General features: G+C 42.1%; 1 protein-coding gene across 1 annotated transcript in view; it reads right to left on the reverse strand.

The window, feature by feature from the left end:
* ITPK1 (inositol-tetrakisphosphate 1-kinase) overlaps nucleotides 1-21,041 on the reverse strand; it is a 143,814-nt gene that overhangs the window by 23,370 nt on the left and 99,403 nt on the right. The gene's annotated exons all lie outside the window — the stretch shown is intronic.

Below are 21,041 nucleotides of genomic sequence, written 5' to 3' on the forward strand. Positions count from 1 at the left end.
GGAGATGAAGGAATGGGCAAACAGTAATTTCTTTGACTTTGTACTTAGAAAAGACCACCTGGATCAACAAAAAGTAGTAAAGAAGACTCTTAGCATCTCAAAGTGCTCCCGCTGAGTTTGCACAGCACTGGCATTTTCTCTACCAAGAAGGCATTTCTAGCCCACTAATACCTCTAAAACAGATCATTAATTCACAGCCAGACCTGAGGACAAATAAATCCTCACTCAACACAAGATTTCAGTAGAGCCTACAGCTAGAAGACTGCTGCTCTGAGTTTAACTGCACACACTGAAATTCTAAAGATAGCTGTAGGTTTTAAAAAAAAGTCCTCCAGCTGCCAGCAATCATCCTCTCCTCCTTCCCAGGGTGGCAAACACATGCTAAAGCTTTCTCTCATCACCAAGCTCCCACTATCAGAGTGACAGCAGTCTCTGCACACCTTCTCTGCACTGAGGTCCAGGACAGACCTCATTCAATGGCTGAGAGTCGATTCAATACTGATTTACATCAGCTTGGAACTACACCATGTGACCCACACAGTGCAAATGACCCCCCGTGGTTCACTGAACCTTCCCTCCCCTCCTGCTTAGTAAGCTGCTTTAGTGTGAACTTACTGAGCTGTGGTCAGGTGCTGGACTCTTGGCACTGTCACCGTTTCTTTGCAAACCAGAAGTGACAAGACACCATGGGAAACCATTGCCAAAAAAAGAACAACAGTAAATATACACAAACGAGTACACGTAACAGTCTAGAGATGAGAAGGGCATCGTGATTCTGGCTCCACTGCTGACCCTTTGTATTGATGCTCCAGCCTAACCCTCCAGTCTAAAACCAAGCACTATTCTCATTTGCACCTGAGAGCCCAGTGTGGACAAAGCACTTAAATAAAAGTAGTCTGAGAACTATTATAGCATGAGTCCACAGCCATGTCACCCCTCCTGTGCAGCTGCACTGGCCACACACCACTAGCAGAAGTGACTCTGTCAGGACACAGGCCTGATACCCCCAGAACCTGTGCACAGAGCTGATGCTGCTGCTTTTCTATCATCAGTACTCAGCTCCGTGCTGTGCACTGAGATGCTGCTGAGTGGAAGAGTCTTCTTCTAAAACATCAAGTTTGGCAAAGACTCTGCCTCATCTTCAACCCTTGGCTATACACAAGTGACCTTAAATCCCAAGAGGTTATTTCGCATACAATTTCTAATCTTTTCACATTGGATCTGAAACTAAAAATCAGGCACTTCCTCCCTCCCTCTGGGTGCATACACAGCATCACACAATAAGCAGATGACCACAATTATTTACTCTATCTTCCTTCATGCAGCTTGTGCTGGACTGAAAATATCAACAGGAAAAGTCTGTCCGTAAGTCTACAGACTGCTGTGAATTAAGATTCTGTACATTGCTATAGTGTACATTTAGAGAATGACATTTCTTTATTTTCTAAGCACCTGGTTGTGTCCAAGTCCTGCCTTTGAAATACGGCCATGACTCCAGGTGAACCTTGTCAGGTCCAGAACTGCCAACTTAGCACCAACACGAAAAGATTCTTCAGATCAGAGTGTTCAGCATTCACTTCAGACAAGCACCAGAAGTATCTGCAGCACTTTAGTTGTTAAAAACAACATATTATAATTAAATTTAAAAGTCGAAATTCTGTCACTCTGTTCCTCCCCCATCTTTGTCCTCGTTTTTGTTGCATGCCTTAGCACAAACTTTGTGGTATCTGTTTTCCATATTTTCTTTTAGAAATTCTCCCTTTTCTTCAAGATTATTCGATCTCAGAGGGAGCTCTCTCTCTCTCCTCTTACTTACTGTCTGTATTTTTTCTCACTCCCATCCCCATCTCTCATCTAGGCTGTTCAGTTTTTCAAGCGCTATTTCTGTTCTTTCAGTGCTACCTGCACTTTATCCCTCCATCACCTTTGAATGGAGCTCATGGCTGGAGGGATCACGTTCATTGCAAGTGCAGGGGGAGCGTTTGCAGTGGGACACCTGAGGACAGCAAGGAAGCTGGCACCACCAGGTCACAGGTGAGAGGCAGCAATCACAGCATCAGGGCAGGCAGCTCTGCCACACCCTGCTGTGGGGTGAGCCTCGTCAGTGTTGTTCTATTCGCACGGAGGAACAACATTATTATGACGGCTTGACTTATGATGGCCAGTTTACAGGATGAGTTACACAGCTAACCAACAACAGAGAGGTGAAAGAGCACTCAAACCAGGGTGTTGGTGCCAGGAGGGGATTATTCCAGATGCAGGGCAACAACAGTGACAGGAGCAATGGGATATGAAGATGGGGAAGATGCACACTGAAAACTGGCTAGGGAAAAGCATTTTCTGGCAGTGAGAATTGGTGGAATTCTTCGTTCTCAGGACTTGCTTTAGTAAGAGATGCTGAGTAATGCTTCTCTACTCGAGGCACCCTGGTGCCTGCAGACAGCCTGCCAAACAGTTACAGGGTTTGGGTTTGGATCCGCAAACCCCCAGAAGAAGGCACAAGAGGCCAAACACTCAACATACGCTCCCATTCAGTAGCCAGGCAAAATGGATAGAGGAAAAATAAAAGAAATACATGGCTGTTCCCAGTTGAACCAAATCTTAAAAATAAATGAAAACCACTGTGACAGGGCTGTAGAAGACAGTCTTGGGATGTTTTTTGATGAGGGTAAATAGTCCCTGTACTACAAAAGTTTAAGAAGTACCAACACAGTGGACAGCTATGAATAACTGTGGGGGGAAAAAAAAAACCATAAGAGAAGAAGAACCTATTTGGATTTCTTTGGTCCATATGATTTTGAAGAGGTAAGAAAACAAATAATAGATTGCAGATCCAATGCCCTGCATTCATGGATCAACAAACTGTATTTCCTTGTCTTCAGAAAAAGAGTTTAAAGAGAATTTATGATCATCTGTGAGAATAGCTCAAAACCTGTGTCTAGAAAATAAATACAATGGGAAGGCCACTCCCTATTAAACTTCAGATTTACTGTCTAAACATGTTTCCTTACCTCATAATTCACCTTCCTTCACCACGTAGCTTAGGGATTAGGAAGTGCAGCAGACAGACTGAAGAAAAGAGTATTTTCAGCACCACTAACCTCTTCCCACAAGACCACAATGCAGTGAACAAACACAGTCGGACTCTGAACTTCCATTTATGAAGTGGGGAGAAGGCTTCACCTCCCCTTGGCCATGCAGGGCTTTTTGGAGCTAGTTCAAGGAGTTCCAGGAAAAAGACTTTTTGATGCTACTGGGGTCATAACAGTAGCTGAGAAAACTGTTTGAAGCTTCAGGCTGAGCACCATCAACCAAAATCCTGAGAGTGTTACTGGAAAAGCATAAACCAGAAGGTGTTGACTGAAGAATTTAGTATCTTTTGCACAGGCTCAATACTCATCATTAGCAGTGCCCTCTTTGTCTACACACAGAAGGTAAAAGACGAACCAAATGAGGGGTGTGCTGAGGACAAAGGAAGGGTAAAAGAAGTTGGGAAACAGGTGGAAGGAAGATGCAGTTTGTCGAAGGAGCACAAGAGGAGGCCTGGAGTCCCCCAGGTGTGGAACAGACTTGGCACACCTAGATCCCCTAATTCTGCTTACCAGTTCCAAATGGAGCACAGCTTGTGCCTGAGTTACACTCTGTGCCTGGAAAAGTTGTCAGTATTATTCCTGAAAAGACTGGGTATGCCACCTCCACATCACACAATGCATTACGCAGAAAAATGACAAAGCTGCTTTCAAAAGTGCTGGTCTCTATTGTAAACACTCTTAAGAAAAGCACAAAACCATCCATGTCAAAATCAGGACTGGCTCATCACCTAACACTCATGGAGCAAATGTTAAGCCTTAAACGATCAGAAAGATTTACAGCAGATGGGAACATACTCTAAACTTCCTAGTTTGTTGAAAAAAGCCACTCTTTATTAGAATAGTTTGCACTGTGATTTGAAAACATTTAAGACTCTTTGAAAAATAAATATATTTTCAATAAACTGTGCTTCACTGTAGCTTCCATCAGCTTGTGGCACTCTGTTCCTGCGGGAATACAGAGGATACGCAGCCAGGGCAATGTCTTTTTCTCCTAATAAAATAAAGGGAGGAAATTTGAACTTCCAGATCACCTCTGCCTACTGAGTTCATTTTCAACCATAAAACCCAACCACACAGAGAAGCTGGCGAGGTTTTTTTAAGCATGGGGCTAAATCTTATCTCAAAGGTATTGTAAACTACTACATGACAGAGTATTTTGCCCTTTGAATCCCTTTATTGACTGTACACTTATAGCTTTGGACTGTAACTTCTGCTAAGGTCAGAAGTTGCTACAACAAGGAATCAGTCATGCAAAGCCAACCCCAACTTTACAGCAGCCCAGTCCCTATGAACTGAAAGAACCCCTTCTTCACTCCTCCCTCTAGTAGATAATTTTTCAGTTGAAGCTTCATAAACCTGAAAACTTTATCCATAAACCCCACAATTTTAACAGGTTTATTTCAGCACTTTTGAGCTGTATTAAAAATACTCTCAAGTTGTTTTCCCTTTCCCTCAGAAATGCATGTGCATGAGGAATATTGGCAGAACAGATTTAGTTCAAACATATGTTGATCTATAGTCATCACTGAAAAAAATCAATGCATTTATGAATATCCATGTGTTTGCTTCTCACTCTTTAAACTTTTGAGGGGGAAATTCCAGTTCTAAGGGTAAAGCAGCTGTATCTGGGGAGCATTTGGCAACACATTCCAAAGACACAAGAGGGCAGAGCAGACTCAGCTTTGAGGGCACAATTTCAAGCTCAACCTAGCTTGACATACAAGGAACTGCACACCGAATATCTGTGTTAAATGGAACATCTGCAGAGCAACAGTCTTAGTTTTTAAAAAAGTAGTGATTTTGAAGCATCTGGGCAGTGAGTGAGGAAATCTCACAACTGAATATAAATATGAAACTATTCAAAAAAATTCACAATAACTTGTCATTTCCATGCAACTTAGGATTGCTAATTATGGGTTTTGAACATGATGAAATCAGCTGAGACTCCAGAGGAAGTACAAACCATAAAGAAGAAATAAAGGCAAAGGTCATAGTAAAGCCACCCTGATGGACGTTTTTCTCCCAGATGAGCTCTTCCTCAGAAACAACCATTTCATAAAGCTATGGTCTGTATCAGATCCTCCTTTACTTTTCAGCTGTAGACTTTCATTTTATGCCCACTTTCCTTAGTGAGCAGAATCTTTCTGATTCCCGAGAAAGGAATTCACATCATCCTTTGGGTGCTCAGGCTGGAAGAGGCAGGTTTTGCAGACAAGCATTCTGCTCACTTGTGCTCATGGAGCCTCACAGGCACCTGACAGCAAAAGAACACAGCTACAGACATGCCCTCAGTTAAAACAGACCTGTGGTGAAACACAGTCATTGACACAGCCTGATAAAGTGTGCTCATGACCACGTAACAATTTAAGTGGTGAAAAATTATCTCATTCAGGAGACAGAGTGAAGGCTGGGAGATGGGTGTTCATCATCAAATCGCCTCATTTTTCAGCAGGTAAAAGGGGTTACCCACCACCTTGCAAATGCAAGGGACAAGAAGCTTTGCACTTGAATTTAAAAAACTAAGCACACCTCACCACAGAAAAAGGAGGCAAACTATCTGTCCAGGAGAAGGAAATAAACCTTCTGGTGCTTCTTAGGCTCTTTGTAGGTAAGAATGTAAGGCAAAACTCTCTTATAAGTTACAAAGAAGGGTGGAGAAAACCTGCTAGAACAGCTTTTGTTGAAACAGTAACATTTATTCCTTATAGCACTGAAGCTGTACCAAAACTTGGGGACTCATTTTACAGGCACAAGTGTTTCCAATATTACAGAAAGAATGAAAGCAATTTTACTTATCAAGGAAAAAAGAAAGAAAGGGATTATTTGGCAAATGCAAAGAAGCCTTTTCTGCATTTTTTGCCCCAATAATGCTCTGCTCAGAACACTGGCATTGAAAGTACTGGTATCTGAATACCCCAAAGGCTTTTCAAGAAGACAGACTATGTAAAATATACTCTGCATGTCTGCTCTACATTAAAATGCAAATGTCAGATTCAATGTGAATACCTGAACCCCAATCAAAACCAGCTCAACTCTCTCTAAACAGTAATTTGTATCCACTGTTTCATATGCTTACCTATGTATGTGGAATGCAGAAATTATACTTAGCATTGCCATTTTCGAGTGACAAATGTCCCCAGTTTTAGTGTTCCTACCAACATGGACAACCCTATCATGTAGAATGATAAAGGAGTCTCAAAACCAAGTGCCAGTGTCCAAATACAACCTTTTCCCATGAAATACATAAGGTATATAATGGCCCAGATGCAGGAATTTTTATGCTTCCTCTCCCAAATACTTAGCTGAAACATTACTTAGTACAAAACAATTTCCAAGATGAATTTCTACTTGCAAACTGCACAGCTCCAGGACAGGAGCTGGTGGGATATCAGTTTGCATCCCCCTGGCCTAGATGGTGGATAGGGACAGATACTGGTGTGCACTTCCCTGTACACACCTTGTACACACCTGATTCACATGAGAAACTGACGGCAGAGAGAGCACAGTTTGCTCCCAGGAATCTGAGGTAAGCTGTAAAGACTCAATGCTGAACTCCTTACTGAATTTATTTGTATGCAACTACTCACTTAAACCAGTTAGTTCCTCTCAGTTGAAGAATCAGTCTTTCCTTATATTATACAGAGTGCATTGTCTAATAAAATAGAAAATGCTTTCCTGGCAGGGGGCATGATGGCAGACATGACAGATTTTTCTTGTCTGTGATGGAGCTCATTTCAAGATACTAGAGTACCCAGATGAGTAGAGTCCACTGAAGCTCTTTATATCTCTAATCTAAGAGGGCTGATGGACCTTAACCAGATCAGTTTAATGAGCTTTTGGAAGATAAATCCTGGGAGATACTATACAATGCATGTCCCAGGCTTACAGCAAACACTACTTCTAATCAACACATGCTGTGCCAGAGGCAAAGCAGCAGCCCACAAGAGTGCAAAATAGTGACAAAATGCCCTCCAAGGGAGAAGTATCCCAGGGACACACTGGATCTGACAGTATCATTCAGTGCTTAGTTCAAGCCCCCACAGTATAGCAAGACTCCTGCAGCACCTGTGCCCCAGCTCGAGCCAGAGAGGAACACAGCCTTTGGCTCCTGTTCCAAACCATACCAGTGATGACAGGGGAAATGTGAATAAATACTTGCCTTTTATTATTTTACCAGCCCACGTGTAAGTGAACACAAAATAAGTGCAAGAGTTTCCATACAGATCCAGAAAACACAGCACGATCATGGGATAACACTGAATAAGGGGAGAGGCACATTGCTGTCACTGCACAGCTGAGCAGGGCTGACAGCCAGCCCTGTGGCTAGGTACCTCCTGTCACCTGTGCTTGGAGGCCACCTCCGTGCTTTGAGTCCAAAGAGATTTGCCAGAGATTTGGTAACCACTTAATTTGAGTTCTTTTATGTAACACAGCCACTCAGAGCACAACTACACAAGTGCAATGCACTTCTCCCTGTGCCATGGGTGAAATGTAAGAATGTGGCATTTCAGTAACAACAGTGGGAAGAACTGTTTGCAGATATCTAAGCAGAGACTTAACTATCAACTCAGCAACACAAACAAAAGATCATGGTCCCAAGTTCCTATGCAACATGGGAAACAAGAAGCTAATGCCCTGCCCTAACTGTCCTTGCACAGGTTTGCTAACTTCTCTAAAGCATGTGGGACTTTAACCTTCCACATTGCTCACCATTCAGAGCTTGCACTTTTCATGGAGGGAAATTTCATGGAAGGAACAAACTCAAATGAACAGGCTTTGTTACTCAGAAACATTTTGTATTTTTAATTGAAGATCACGTAGACAATCCTGCAGCACTTTGGAGAAATGCAACTGAAACACTGGTTCTGACCTTAAAGGATTCTGCTCTGCACTTGTTTGCAATGCTTTAACTGGAGAACGGCACATCAGCCAAGGCTGCTGCCTACTACAGAGTCTGGTATGATTTGATGATTTTTCCCAAGTGAGGTGGATTGGGCCCACTCCAAATCAATGAGAAAAAATAACTCCTGAGACAAACAAGCTATGAGTATTTTAAACATCAGAAAGAAAAAGACCTATCTACATGGGAAAGCTTTGTTAGTATTTTCTGTTCTAATTATGTTAGTATAACTATAGCAAAGGAATGCACACACACCATGTTGTTTACATTGGATTAGTTTCTGTTGCTAAAGTTTTCAGACAGCCCTGTAAATATTAAGCTATTAGAGAGTGTCAAAAGGAGGGCAATGAGATGGTGAAGTGCCTTGAGGGGAAGCTGTATGAGGAGTGGCTGAGGTCACTTGGCCTGCTCATCCTGGAGAAGAGACTGAAGGGAGACCCACTGCAGTTACAGTTTCCTCATGAGGGGAAGAGGAGGGGCAGACACTGATCTCCTCTCTCTTGTGACCAGTGACAGGACTCAGGGAATGGACTGAAGTGTCAGGGGATATTTAGGTTTAACGGATAATAGAGAAAGGTTTCACCCAGTATGATTAAGCACTGGACTGGGCTCCCCAGAGGAGTAGTCCCTGCACCAAGCCTGAGAGAATTCAAGAAGTGTTTGGACAAAGCTCTCAAGCACATAGTGTGACTCTTGGGGATGGTGCTGTGCCATCAAGTTGGACTCAATGACTCTTATGGGTCCCTTCCAACTCAGCATATTCTGTGATCTCTTTTCATAAACAACTGCAAAGCACTCTGGGTAGATATCCCACACCAGATCCCGACACTCATCAAAACACTCAGCAATACCTGTGAGAAACTACTGGGAGGCAAGGACTAGCAATCCTTACCTACTGTCCTGAAACCGTGTTGGTGTAGAAGGCTGACACTATTTCCTTGCTGCTGACAGGCTGCCAGGAGAAAAATCCTGTATTACATGATTTTCTCTGGCATCATGGAGAAGAGGTAGTGGCTGCTGAATTGAAAGGGGCATGTGCTCAAGCTTGGTATTTCTGTGGATGTCATCTGCTAAGATGCCAGACTTCCAGGAGAATCCAGGACAAAGTGGTTTCTATTTCTCTTTTCTCTGGCACTCTATGACTAGGTCTTAGGCTGCATCTTCGGTGCAATCAATGCCTGTGTCCCTGGTTTGACACTGGACATGTCAAGCAGCTAGCAGCAGCCAGAAGCCATTTATTCAATTAAAACCTCAGTGCTTCAAAGCAGCAAGTCCAGCACTTGATCTCCTTCAGTAACACCTGGGAGGGAGGGAGATGGCAATAAAAAGGCAGAGTGGGGAAAGACAATTTCACCAGAATGGAGTCCTTGACTGATGTGCCAGCAGACATGGCAGCACAAGGAACCTCCGAAGTCTGGCTGTGAGCTCCCAAAAGTCATGTGCCAGTGAATAATTGTGACAGAAATGGAACTTCATCTCACATGGCTCCATCCAACTTGTTTCTGCAAGCTGTGTACCAGCAAAGCCAATGGAAACAGGCATATTTGGACAGTGAATTTACCTTATACATTCAGCAGTTCAAAACTAGTAACTTCTGGACAAATCTATACCTACTGTTTGTAAAATCCTAGTACTGAACACACATGGAAATTCTAGCTAGACACTGTGAAGTGCAATAAACAGCCCTTTGCTGCCAGGCAATTACCTTCACAAGAGCTGTTGCTGCAAAGTAATCTTCCTGTTTTTCTGGAATGTGCATTCCTGTCTTGCAGGGAACAATGCTGACCTGTATAGTCTGGATACACAAAGAAATACCTATCATTTTTTGGCTTCAGTTACTACACTGACTCCTGATTCATGAACTTGCTACTATCTCCTGTCAAGTATGACAGCAATGGTGGAAGAGATGTCCACATGCAGAAACACCCAGCAAGAAAGTCCAGAAAAGACAGGTAACTTCTGGCTGATTTTATAGAATCATAGAATGGTTTGGGTTGGAAGGGGTCTTACAGATCATCTTGTTCCAATCCCCCTGCCACAGGCAGGTACACCTTTCTCTAGATCAGGTTGCTCAAAGCCCCATCCAACCTGGCCTTGAGCACTTCCAGAGATGAGGCATTCTGTAACTTCTCTGGGCAACCTGTTCCAGTTGTTTCACCACCCTCACAGTGAAGAATTTCTTCGTAATATCGAATCTAAACTTACTTTCTTCCAGTTTGAAGCCATTCCCCTTTGTCCTATCAATACATGCCCTTGTAAAAAGTTTCCTTAGTTCATATGTAGCAACACTGGCCAGGACAAATCCTGAATCATATTCTCTACTTTAGCAAACATTAGCTCCCAAGTAAACCTTCTAGTAAAATTTTACTTGTTTAAAATGGAGTGCAAATATTGCCCTGGACAGACCACCTGACTGCAGGTGTGTTTCTGGTTTTGTCTTGGGCTCCTCAGCACAAGCTTGCTGCTGCTTCCTGAATCTTATGCTTGCAACAACTTATGAGTCCTGGATTATACCTCCTGCTGCGTCCTAACTATGGAGAGAGAAACTCCCAAGTATGGAGTTCCCCTCGTGCAGTGAAGGGAATCTTTTTTCTGTTTATCTCTTTGTACTGCATTGGGCTGGAGGAGTTGTACCTGCCTCTGCAAGTAGTTCCTATCTGCTGACATAAAGACCAGCTGTACTGAGGTATACTTTTTCTTTTCCCCATTTGTTTATCCATTTAAGACTTGGTATAACAGCAATCTCCAGCCAGTCAGGATTTAAGGCACATGGAAGGTGCTTTCCCTAAAAGTTAAAGCATTCTAAACTTTTCTGTGCTTTCTACATGTAATGACCATGTCTCCACTTCTCTCTTCTTTATGCCCTCACTCTGATGAATACAGCAAAACATTCAATGTCTAGGCCCTCGAATCCTGGAGCATTCTCTAATTAGGGGACAGCCCACAAGTCTTCTAGCACACTGCTGGCTGTCCATTTGTGCATCACCTCCTCTTCTAACTCAACCCAGCCACCATCCCTGACCTTTCCATTTGTACCTACGCACTGCCATCTTGTCACAAGCCTTCTCAAGGATAAAATCCTTTTGTGACATTTCTAAAACCAGGTCCTTCCTCAAGTCCCTTTTACCAAGTATCAAGCTTATACAGGTTTTTTTTTCCTTTCCCCTGGCAGCTGGATCATTTTTACATCTCATTAACTGACCAAATGAATGGAAGTTGTGAAGAAATGTGTTCCATTACATTTATTAGTTTCCTCAGTGAAGTATATATGAAAAAGCCAAGTAATACCTCAAGAGCAAGAACCCTCATGGATGGACTGAAGAAAACTGAGGTATAGCACAGCCACAGACTGGATCATTAATCAAACAGGAGCTGAGTGTGTGCAGGCAGCTGTGTAGGAGCCTCTTCAAAATTCTGGTCAACTGTCTCCAGTCCCCTAGGTGTGCTGCACCTACACCACGGAATACAGGGGATGCAGACTCCTAGAAGGTCGGACTGTATCTCACCCACCCCTTAGCTGTCCAACACAAAGGGGACTGTGATCTCTATAAATTCGTAAAACAAGGATTTTCCCTTTCACAACAGCCAGTGACAGGACACATGACAGTGACTCAGACATAGAAGATGCCTTGAGCCACACGGACTCATCTATGTAAAAAACAACACCATAATTTGTGGCTCAGAATATCTGTGAGATCAGTGAAGAGAACAGTTCCACATGTGTCCAGTGTCAATTCCCAGTATTCAACAGATCCTTTCCCCAAGAAAAAAGAATGTCCTGTGTCTTTAGAAAATGCACTTCTTTGAGAAGTAAATAGTTAAAAAAAACTTGATTTGTACCTGCTGACTGTCTTCCAACCCACTTTTTGGTGGTTGTCAATGCTACAAAGATATGTCAAAATCCTATGCTCTACAATATGTATGTCCTGCACAAAAGAATTTAAATCACAGGCTAAACTCTATTCTCAATCATGCGGTAATCAAAAAGTTTTAAACACTACCCAGTCAGAAGAATGCCAGAATCATACCGTACCAGTGGTAGGATCTGAACTCTGGTCTGTAGGTGGATTAGAAAGTTATGGAAAGAGCTAAATTCTTGGCTGATTTTCAAGAAGAGAAACACTGCTAAGCTCAACAAGTTAGACAGCTCTCAGCATGACCTATCATGGTTTGTATAAAAAGTCTCTGATTTAGTAGAAATGCTATTTCCTTTTTGTCTGATCTATTTCATGACTTTTTTCCAGGCTTTGGGAATCTAGGTACTCCTTTTCTTCTTGACAGACTGAAAATGCTGTAGTAAAGTCAGGGCAAGAGAAGACATTGAGAGACAGAGCACTTTCAAAATGAGGAACATACCTGTAGGTCTGGGAAAGCTAAATACTTCAAGGGCAATTAGTAGATTTCTGAGACATGCAGTCATGTCTTTCAGTCAGAACTTTACTATCTGCTTCTTACTAGATGAAATAATTAGCAAAGATTATAAATTTATAAAAATTATAAAAAATAAATTTGCAAAGATTTTAAAAAACCCCAGTATATACTAATATTAGACTTCTCAACTAGCTAAATGCAGATGAAAGGATGCTCATAAAAAATCCAGGCTACTATCACTGATACACATTTTATTTATATAAGCCTCTCCAAATACACAAGGTTCCATATGTGTCAAAGATTCTTCCATCATTCCTGGGCTATCCAATAGCAGTTTCATTTTACTGCTAGGGAAGCTGAAGCAGACCCTCAGTGAACTGATGAAAGCAACAGTGGGTTTTGGTGGTAGGCTCGCTCAGACCATACCTGCAATTGTCTCATGCCATCATACAGCACTCCTTGTTTGGAGATCTTTCTGTTTTACAAAGGCAGCATTCAACACCAATCCTACACCAGTGAAAGCAAAGAGACAAAACCCTGGAAGGGCTCATCAAGAGAAAGCCTGTGGGCAGGGGTGGAAAACCTCATCTTCTGTGCCTGACTCCATCTGAACCAAGAACTTAACCAGTTCTGGGTCTGCTCTGAAACAACAGCCACTTGCAATGCAACAGCTGAACAATGTTTGTGGAGGCATTTAAACGTAGAGAAAGGAAACAAAGATGCTAACATATAGAAGTAAAAAAGTGCAGTGGCAAAGTTTATAAAAGCTATGAACATCACATAGAGTATAGGCATTTTAGTTTGTTCCAACAATGTAGAATGTGATCCCAAAGAACATTAGGATTTGCGAAGATACGTAACACAGACGCATAGCTGAAGCTTTACATGAGATTTCCTCGTGTGTCTGTAAGCTTATATCCCTGTCCATTTCCTGGGTTTCAACTTAGTGCTCTTGCATTGCTGTGATAGTTAGTGATTGCTTATTTTGGTCCTTGTGCCCATGGATGATTTTATGTAAGTTGTGCCACCAACGCTGTGCAGGAGTCCAAATGTGCTCATTTCTGTAGGGCCTCTCAAACACAAGGATCTGCACGTTGGTGCTCAAAGAACTTCAGAAACAAGCAGGACACAGGCTGTACAAACACATCAGTTCTCTGAGGTGGAGAAGCTGTTCTTCCTGACTTGAACTCACATTTGGAGAACATGAAATTATGCAAACAGGGGACTTCTGAGACCATGAATGTGCCCTGACAAGAACATTTCTGCTTTCCTTCATCCTCCCCGAGGCCAGCACTGGCTCCATTTGATGGAAAAAGCCCGAGTACCACGTATTAGGCAGCAAAGTAGTGCAAATACATGTTTTCTGGATAATTCACTCACATTACCAGAGAAAAGGGCAACAGGAGACATTAGCCACTGCAGACAAGGTGCTGTAAAATTCAACACTTGTGTTAAAATGCAGGTATGTTGTACCTTTGGTCTCTTAGGGAACGGCCTTCAAAACCTGACCTCAGCAGCTTCTCTCTTGAGATGAATGTGGAGGAGGATGCTGTTATTTCTCAGTGCTGCTGAGTTCAGCTCAGCAAGAAGGGGAAAGCACTCAGGAAGGAATGCTCTGTTTTCCCAAACAAGGACATGTTAGCACCCTACCGGGACACCAATCCAGGCAGTACCAGCATTTGTTTTGTTCCAGTAAGTCTGACTATTAGTCACATCTATGTACGGTCTGCAGCAGCCAAATGCTCTAGTGAGACATAGGAGACTTGTACAGACAATTCCAGAAACACATTCATCCTGTGCCAAAATACAATAGACTGTCAGTTAAAGAAGGGGATTCTCACTCCAAGGGCAGGGGTGACATTTTGTCTCCAAAAATGTACCAGGAGTCAGAGGCAACGCAGGACCTGAAAACAGTCAGGAATGTACCACAGTTCAGTCTTACAACACGCTTGTCCTTGAAAACTCTTAGTTTTAGCAGAACAAGAGGAGGAAATACCCTGAGGACTCCTTGAAACGTCTCCACAGGAAGAGACGTTGCAAGTATAAATTATACTGAGTAACTCAAAATGTGGGGACAAACACAAGTGTGCTCAGAACTAGAAAATCACAGCAGGTGTCAATATTTGCCAGTCTTCAGGCATGTAACATCAACATTTCAAGCTTCTCCATCAAATGTTTAATTATAGTCTCCTTAGATTCCTTAGGGATTGTCTCCACAGCATACAGCAGAGTACAAAAGCAGGAAACCATTGGGAGATTTGGTGCTTTACTAAAAGGGGAAGCAGAGAACACGCCAAGTTCCTTGTGAAAATAAGATGATCATGCCTTGTGTAATGCTGCAAAGGGACAGCTGTGACCCTGAGAGTGGTTAGGCTTTTGAAAGTGCCAGGGAGCCACATCCAACATGACAGGAGAGCAGCAAAGAGCACGTGGCAGTAAGCCTACCTCACTCGCGCAAAAATCTGTCACTACCGCTATTTGATTTTGCAGACCACTTTCATGCAAATACACAGAAGAGGGAGGCATCCTGTCTACTCTGTTCACCTGAGAGCAACAGTTCAGGCTCCCAGGCAGGAACAGGCAGCTGTGACCAGAAAGGAAATGAAGTGTAACAGAACTCATACCCTGCTGAACTCACAGCTTGGTGCTCCTTCTGAACGAGAGATTGAGGACATGACTTTGGTTCACAGCACTTAGTACTGTCATTATGGACTTTAGGGGCTGCACTAGCTAAATGCACCCTTGTGGAACCAAACTCCTTTATTTCCTTATGATAGCCCTGTTCAGGGCACAAGCACACAGGCTTTACACTCCAGCAGACTCACGGAAGGTGTCATTCCAAGACTGACCAATGAGGAAACCACAAAAGCAGAAATGCCCCTTCTTTCCCAACAAACCCTCACCATTCACCTGCATTTTCTATGGGGAGGCTGGTGAAGAAGGCAAGCACCCTCCCACAGTTCAGGGCTCAACAGAATGCTTGTGACATTCCCACTTATTTCAGTCATAAGCGAACCATGACAGTATGGCAGTTAGCATGTGTATGTGCCACTAGAACAACCAGTGGGAAACCAGTGCAACCACCTTGCTGGAGGAGCTGGAAGCTTCACCTTCCTGTGGTGCCAGGACTGAATCCTACTGTAAAGGAAAGCAAAGGTAGGTCTTCTTCCTAGGAGGATTCAACCTCATGTCCATGGAAGGCAAACATAGAGAGAACCCAAGGAGGGTAGCACTGCCACAGCCTCTGCTGGCTGAAACAAAGCATGCCAGGGCAGAGAGCTGATACCTCAGCATCGTTTGAAACTTTAACACTTCTACAGTATGTACTTTATTCAGTTCATATTCTTCACCATGAGGCTGAGCTAGATGCTTATTTGAATTTGCTTTCAAATCTGCAGGATGACCCTTGCCCTGTATACCATGAAACACTAATTATGTTCACTTTGGCAATAGTTATTGGTCTGTGATTGAAATAAATATCCTATCTTCAATGCCTGTGTCTTAACTCTGCTTGAGTAAGAGAATATTCTATAAACATACCTCTGCCAACAAATGAATACATGCATGTTTTTTTTCCCCTAATACTGATACACTTTCATAGCTTTTCCCTTATAAATATTTTCAAGCTTATCTCAGACAAGAAGAAATTAAATTTCTGCACAAAAGGCAAATAGCAGGACACATGTTCATGTAGCACAGTGAAAAATGAAGCATTTCAAATATATGCCAACTGGGAAATTATCGGCTCTTCATTAGCAAGAACTTGAGTTCGGTATGAATGAAGTTACCAACTTCTCCTATCCCTTTTCTGTTTACCCTACTAAGCAGGAAATCCCAGAGATCACATTTTATAATGTATCTTTCTAAGAAGTGACTTCAGATTTCTAAAGGATTTTCATGTATTACAGTTCATGATCACTTCCACACGCTCCTCTACTCATTTTACTTAAGGTACTCTCAAAAAATAGCCAAGGATTTTAATTTCATTTTTAACCTTTGCATCCCATTTCAAAGCACTTATATTCTGTAGCATGAGCATAATCATTGTTATGCCTTACACAGAGCTGCCAAAATCCAGGGTTAAACTGCAGTCAGACGAAGTTCAAACCACTTTTTCAGGAGAACACAGCCCAGGACTGGCTCAAAAGTTGCTCCTCAGCATAAGGTGGGATCCCCACAGGCAACATCCCATGCCATCCAGCAGGTACAACCTGCAGGCACCAGTACCAACATTTCTAAAGTAATTTCACATGTATTTCATTCCAGCTACTCTTCAGAGAAGCCTGGAAAAACGTCAGCTGTCTTTTTATTAGAACACTCATCTGACTGCAATATGACCAAGAGAAGGAACGAGAGGGAACAGGACTTAAACACACTGTATTAAACAAACCAGCTTTAGATTTTTTTAAGAGAACAAAAAGATTCATCCAACCAGGATCAGGAAGGTGTTTTTTTTTTTCCCCAGGATGAGACCAATCCTTTGCATCACCCTAATCCTTTACATTATCAGGTTTGTGGACCCCTGTGGTATTTCCAAAAAATGGAAATGCAGATATTTGAATACATCCCACAAAAAATGTTCCTAGTATTCACTTTGTTTCTCTGAATTTTAATTTTCCTTTAGGTCCACCCCCCCACCCCCCCCACCCCCCCCCCCTCCGCTTTTCTTTTGGTCTTTGCCAAGGAGATCTTCAGTATCCTTTATTGAAGGGACTTTTTTCCAGTATCAGGACAATGCCAGATCATAATGGCACAAATCAGCAGGGAGAAAGGCTAGTGGCAGGTGTCCAGGAAAGAGTGTAAAACCACAAAAGCTTACAAGGACGTTGTCCCTGTCATAGACCTTTGCAGCAGCCCTTTAGGGACTTCTTCAGGAAAGTGAAGGGTTTATCTGCTCTCAACAGGTTTTTCTGACATGAATCTAGTTGCTTTCTGAATGCACACAAATTAGCATTCACAGCACTCTGTGGCACTAAATTTCCTTGTTTAGCTATGCAGTGTAGGATAGTGAAAATGTTGGGTTTTTTTTTTTTTCAAGCTTACCACCTACTACTTTCATATTTACCAGAAGAAACAACACGTTGCTGTTCCCATTCATCAGCAGCATGCTGCTCCCGATTCACACAGGCCTCCATTGTGCTCCCTCCCCTCTCAGCTGCTTCAAGAAGTTTTGAACTCTGCATTTCAGTTCGATCAAATCCTTTGCCAGTGAGGCTGCTGTACTGGGAATGGAAAAGAAAGAGTCTGGCTGCTATAATGAAGCATTTCAGGAACACAGTGCTATTTCTGTCAAAAAATCATAGACTTTTGCCTGCAAAGACTTGTGCTGAGTCTATAGTAGAGATACTTTACAGCACAAGCAATCAAACAATTTTGTATTCAATGAGGAAGATTTGGAGAAAAAACAAAAAACATACTTCTGTAAGCATGCTTTGGGACTTTGGGCTATTTAGGTTGTGTTTCAATGTATCAGGTTATTATGCAGTCTTTGTGAGGTTAGAACTGCCACTTTCTGAAACAAAACGAGGTACTTGGTTGGAAGAGGTCAGTGAAATGCAAGAAAATACTATGCTTGTAGATGTGGGTCAGATTTTGAACACAGTCTCCTACACAAAGTCCCTACCTCTCATATTAAAGTGCCCTGAAACAAAACAAAACAAAAAAAACCCTAGTTATTCAGAACTAGAAACTGGTCTAAAAAGAATATGAAAACATTTAAAAATAGCTTTTAATTTAGATTGTCTTAGATCAGAAAGGAATGCATTTCTGCAGTTATAATGAAGCTGGTAAGATGCACTTATGCAGCTACAGAGTATTAAAAACACACCACATTCCTTTTGTGTGACTTAGAAAACTAATCAGAAGCCATCATCAAAGAGATATTATGTAATATCTATGCAGTTAAGTAAGGTTGTAAATCCTCCCACCCTTGTGTTCAGAAGGAGGGCGAAGAGTCTTGCTCCAAAAAAACCACCACAAGCCCAGTTCAGAATTTGGTAGTCCTGGTCAGATTTTCATCCACAATTGCATCTTGATACGAATTTGCAAAGACAAGCATACATGTAGGAAGGGCACAATATTCAAGTGAGATGCCTGCAGGGAATCAGAATTCCCACCCAAATACACCACATACACCCTTGCCCCACCAAAAACCATTTACCTAATTTAAAATTAAAAATGCCATATTGTACATCTTCTGTTCATTTTTAGATTGAGAATATAGACAATAACATAGCTGGAAATAAGTTTTAACTTTGGGTTAACTTTAAATCAAGAATCAGATTTTGTAGCTGGATTAGGTTGGAGTTTTTTATTTGCTCTGTAGCAGCAGATATGTCTGGTGTGTGGCTCAGCTCCAACAGTTAAAATGTTCAGATGCTGGTTTTGAATCCAGAAAACTCCATACAATATTTACTCTCCCTGCTCCTAGAAGGGATGTGTTCAGCTGATTACACAGGCATCCCTAGTCCCCTGCAGCATGAAAGGAGTCAGATCTGAGCAGCACCCTTCCACAGCCCATCTTCTACCTCTTACCCTGAGAACGAGCCATAAATTCAGAGGCTGTTATGATTCTGAGCTAGCACATACTTGGCAACGAGGACTACACCATTACTGGGTAAAGGCACAGTCTGGAAGAAAAGTACATTTCTCCTGCAGGATGCAATGCCGGTGGCTAGATCCAAGTGTGACACAGAAATAACCTGTTCCCTGCAAAGCAACACACAGCACGCTCTGCACAGTGAGCTGAGGCAACTGCTGCTGCTTTCGGCTTTGCCGGCTCCAGACAAGCACAGCACTTCAGGGCACTGTGAGACTGAAAGTCAAAGCAAACAGATGTCTCTAATCTCGGTAATAGCACTTGAACTAGTAATTACATCAGAGTTTCTCCGGAGAGTCGTTCACAGGATGATGGTGAGAATTTGGTTGATGGGCATTTTCCCATTAAGAAAAATCCTTCAAGTAAGGACATCATCATTATGTACCATAAAGGTCAGTACTGGCAAAAGACACTTCAGGAAGCCCTGTGACAAATAGCAGACTTGTCCCAATATTACTCTTATCCAGCCATCAGCTAGGGATGTCTCAAATGGTAAATATAATAGAAAAAATAACAAATAAATTCTATTCTAGGAACAGCAGTTCTCTGGCCAACTCAGTCTACCAAAGTTTAGCTGCAGCCCTTCACAGAGACATCTATTAAGTTAATTAAAACACAAATATACAGTCTGGTTTATTTGAGCTACATTTGGTGTCATACTGCCAGTCCATGCACTTTTACTCCCCTACATCAAACTCTGACTTTAGCATATGTAATACTTCATTTTGAGCAAACAAGCCTTCCTACAGGATAAGGATCACTACATTAAATTATCATTATTTTAATTACCATGATAACTCTGGATATGCTGCCCAGCCCTAAAGACATGTTTTGTTTCAAACTACAAAGCAGTGTCACTCTCCTGGACTGTGTTTAAAAGCTATGACATTTATTTAACCCTTATAACAATCAATATAAAGCAGAAAGTTAAATTGCACAACTGAAAGGATAAACACCAAGTTCCCAGCAGTGTTAATCTTTCTCTGATCCCTTCTTCCAAGAGGCTGCTTCTTGCAATCTGATGAAACTTGAAAGCCCACAACTACTTTTGGAGATTAGCTGGTGAAGCAGAAAAGAGGAGAGTGAGTTAGGGTGGACAGCAAGTGTAAGAAAAGTGTTTCATTGTACAAAGATCTTCACATACAGTCCCTGTGGCTCTTCTTATTAAACGTGTTTTATATTATTTGAATGACCGCCTATACAGAATTTCTATAACCTCTCTTCAGTCAACAATATCCCAGCAACTGACACTGGCCTTAATTTAAGACTAAGAAAATAGAAGATGGAGGAAAATAGGTAGCCAGGGGTCCCACCAGATCTCTTGAACGATTTATGTCACATAAAACACTTGAGATTTTTACTTCACTTGAGGCAAAATGAAGAGCGAAGGGCTATGGAGAGAAATATATGTGACACTAATTTTTGAGATGTTGACAGATGAGGAGAGGGGAAAAAACCACTGCTTTAGGTTCTGCCTACTTTTGGAGACATTGGGATCTGAAGCCTAAATATTACCTCTTTTCATTGTTCTTGCTTGTCAGAAGTATTCTGCAATGGTGAGAAAAACATCCCTGTCTGAATTACAAAAAATCAAAAGCCTAGGCATTAGACCAGGCATAATACAATGCTACTGCTGGTATGGAAGGACACTTGCATGTTGTATATTTACCCTGGTAACAGTCTAAGATGCATGTTGTGTATTTACTCTGATAACAGTCTTACCCCAGATGACCTGAACACAGAAATCTGTGATTAGGTTGGGAGGTACTTCAACTCAGGTACACTCCAGCTACTTCCTGTTAAGACATGGATTAAAACCAACCCCCAAAATTTTATTAAACACTACAAGCCCATCAAGGCTTGTGCTATAACGCTCACAAAGCCTTTAAGCTGGCAGATACTGAGCAGATCAGAAATCCTCCCCTGTGGGGGCCCTGGCACCACTAAGAGTTAATGAAATGGGAAGGCCAAAATGAGCACACATTTCCAGATGCTTAGAAGACAAACAGTACCTGTCAAGCTCCACACCCAGATTTAGCATGTGGATAAGAAAACTGCATTCACATATTGGAACGTTTTG

Source organism: Chamaea fasciata, unplaced genomic scaffold, assembly GCF_029207755.1.
Source record: "Chamaea fasciata isolate MVZ Bird 193981 ecotype frontalis unplaced genomic scaffold, bChaFas1.0.hap1 SCAF_7, whole genome shotgun sequence".
In the NCBI taxonomy this organism is placed as follows: domain Eukaryota; kingdom Metazoa; phylum Chordata; class Aves; order Passeriformes; family Sylviidae; genus Chamaea; species Chamaea fasciata.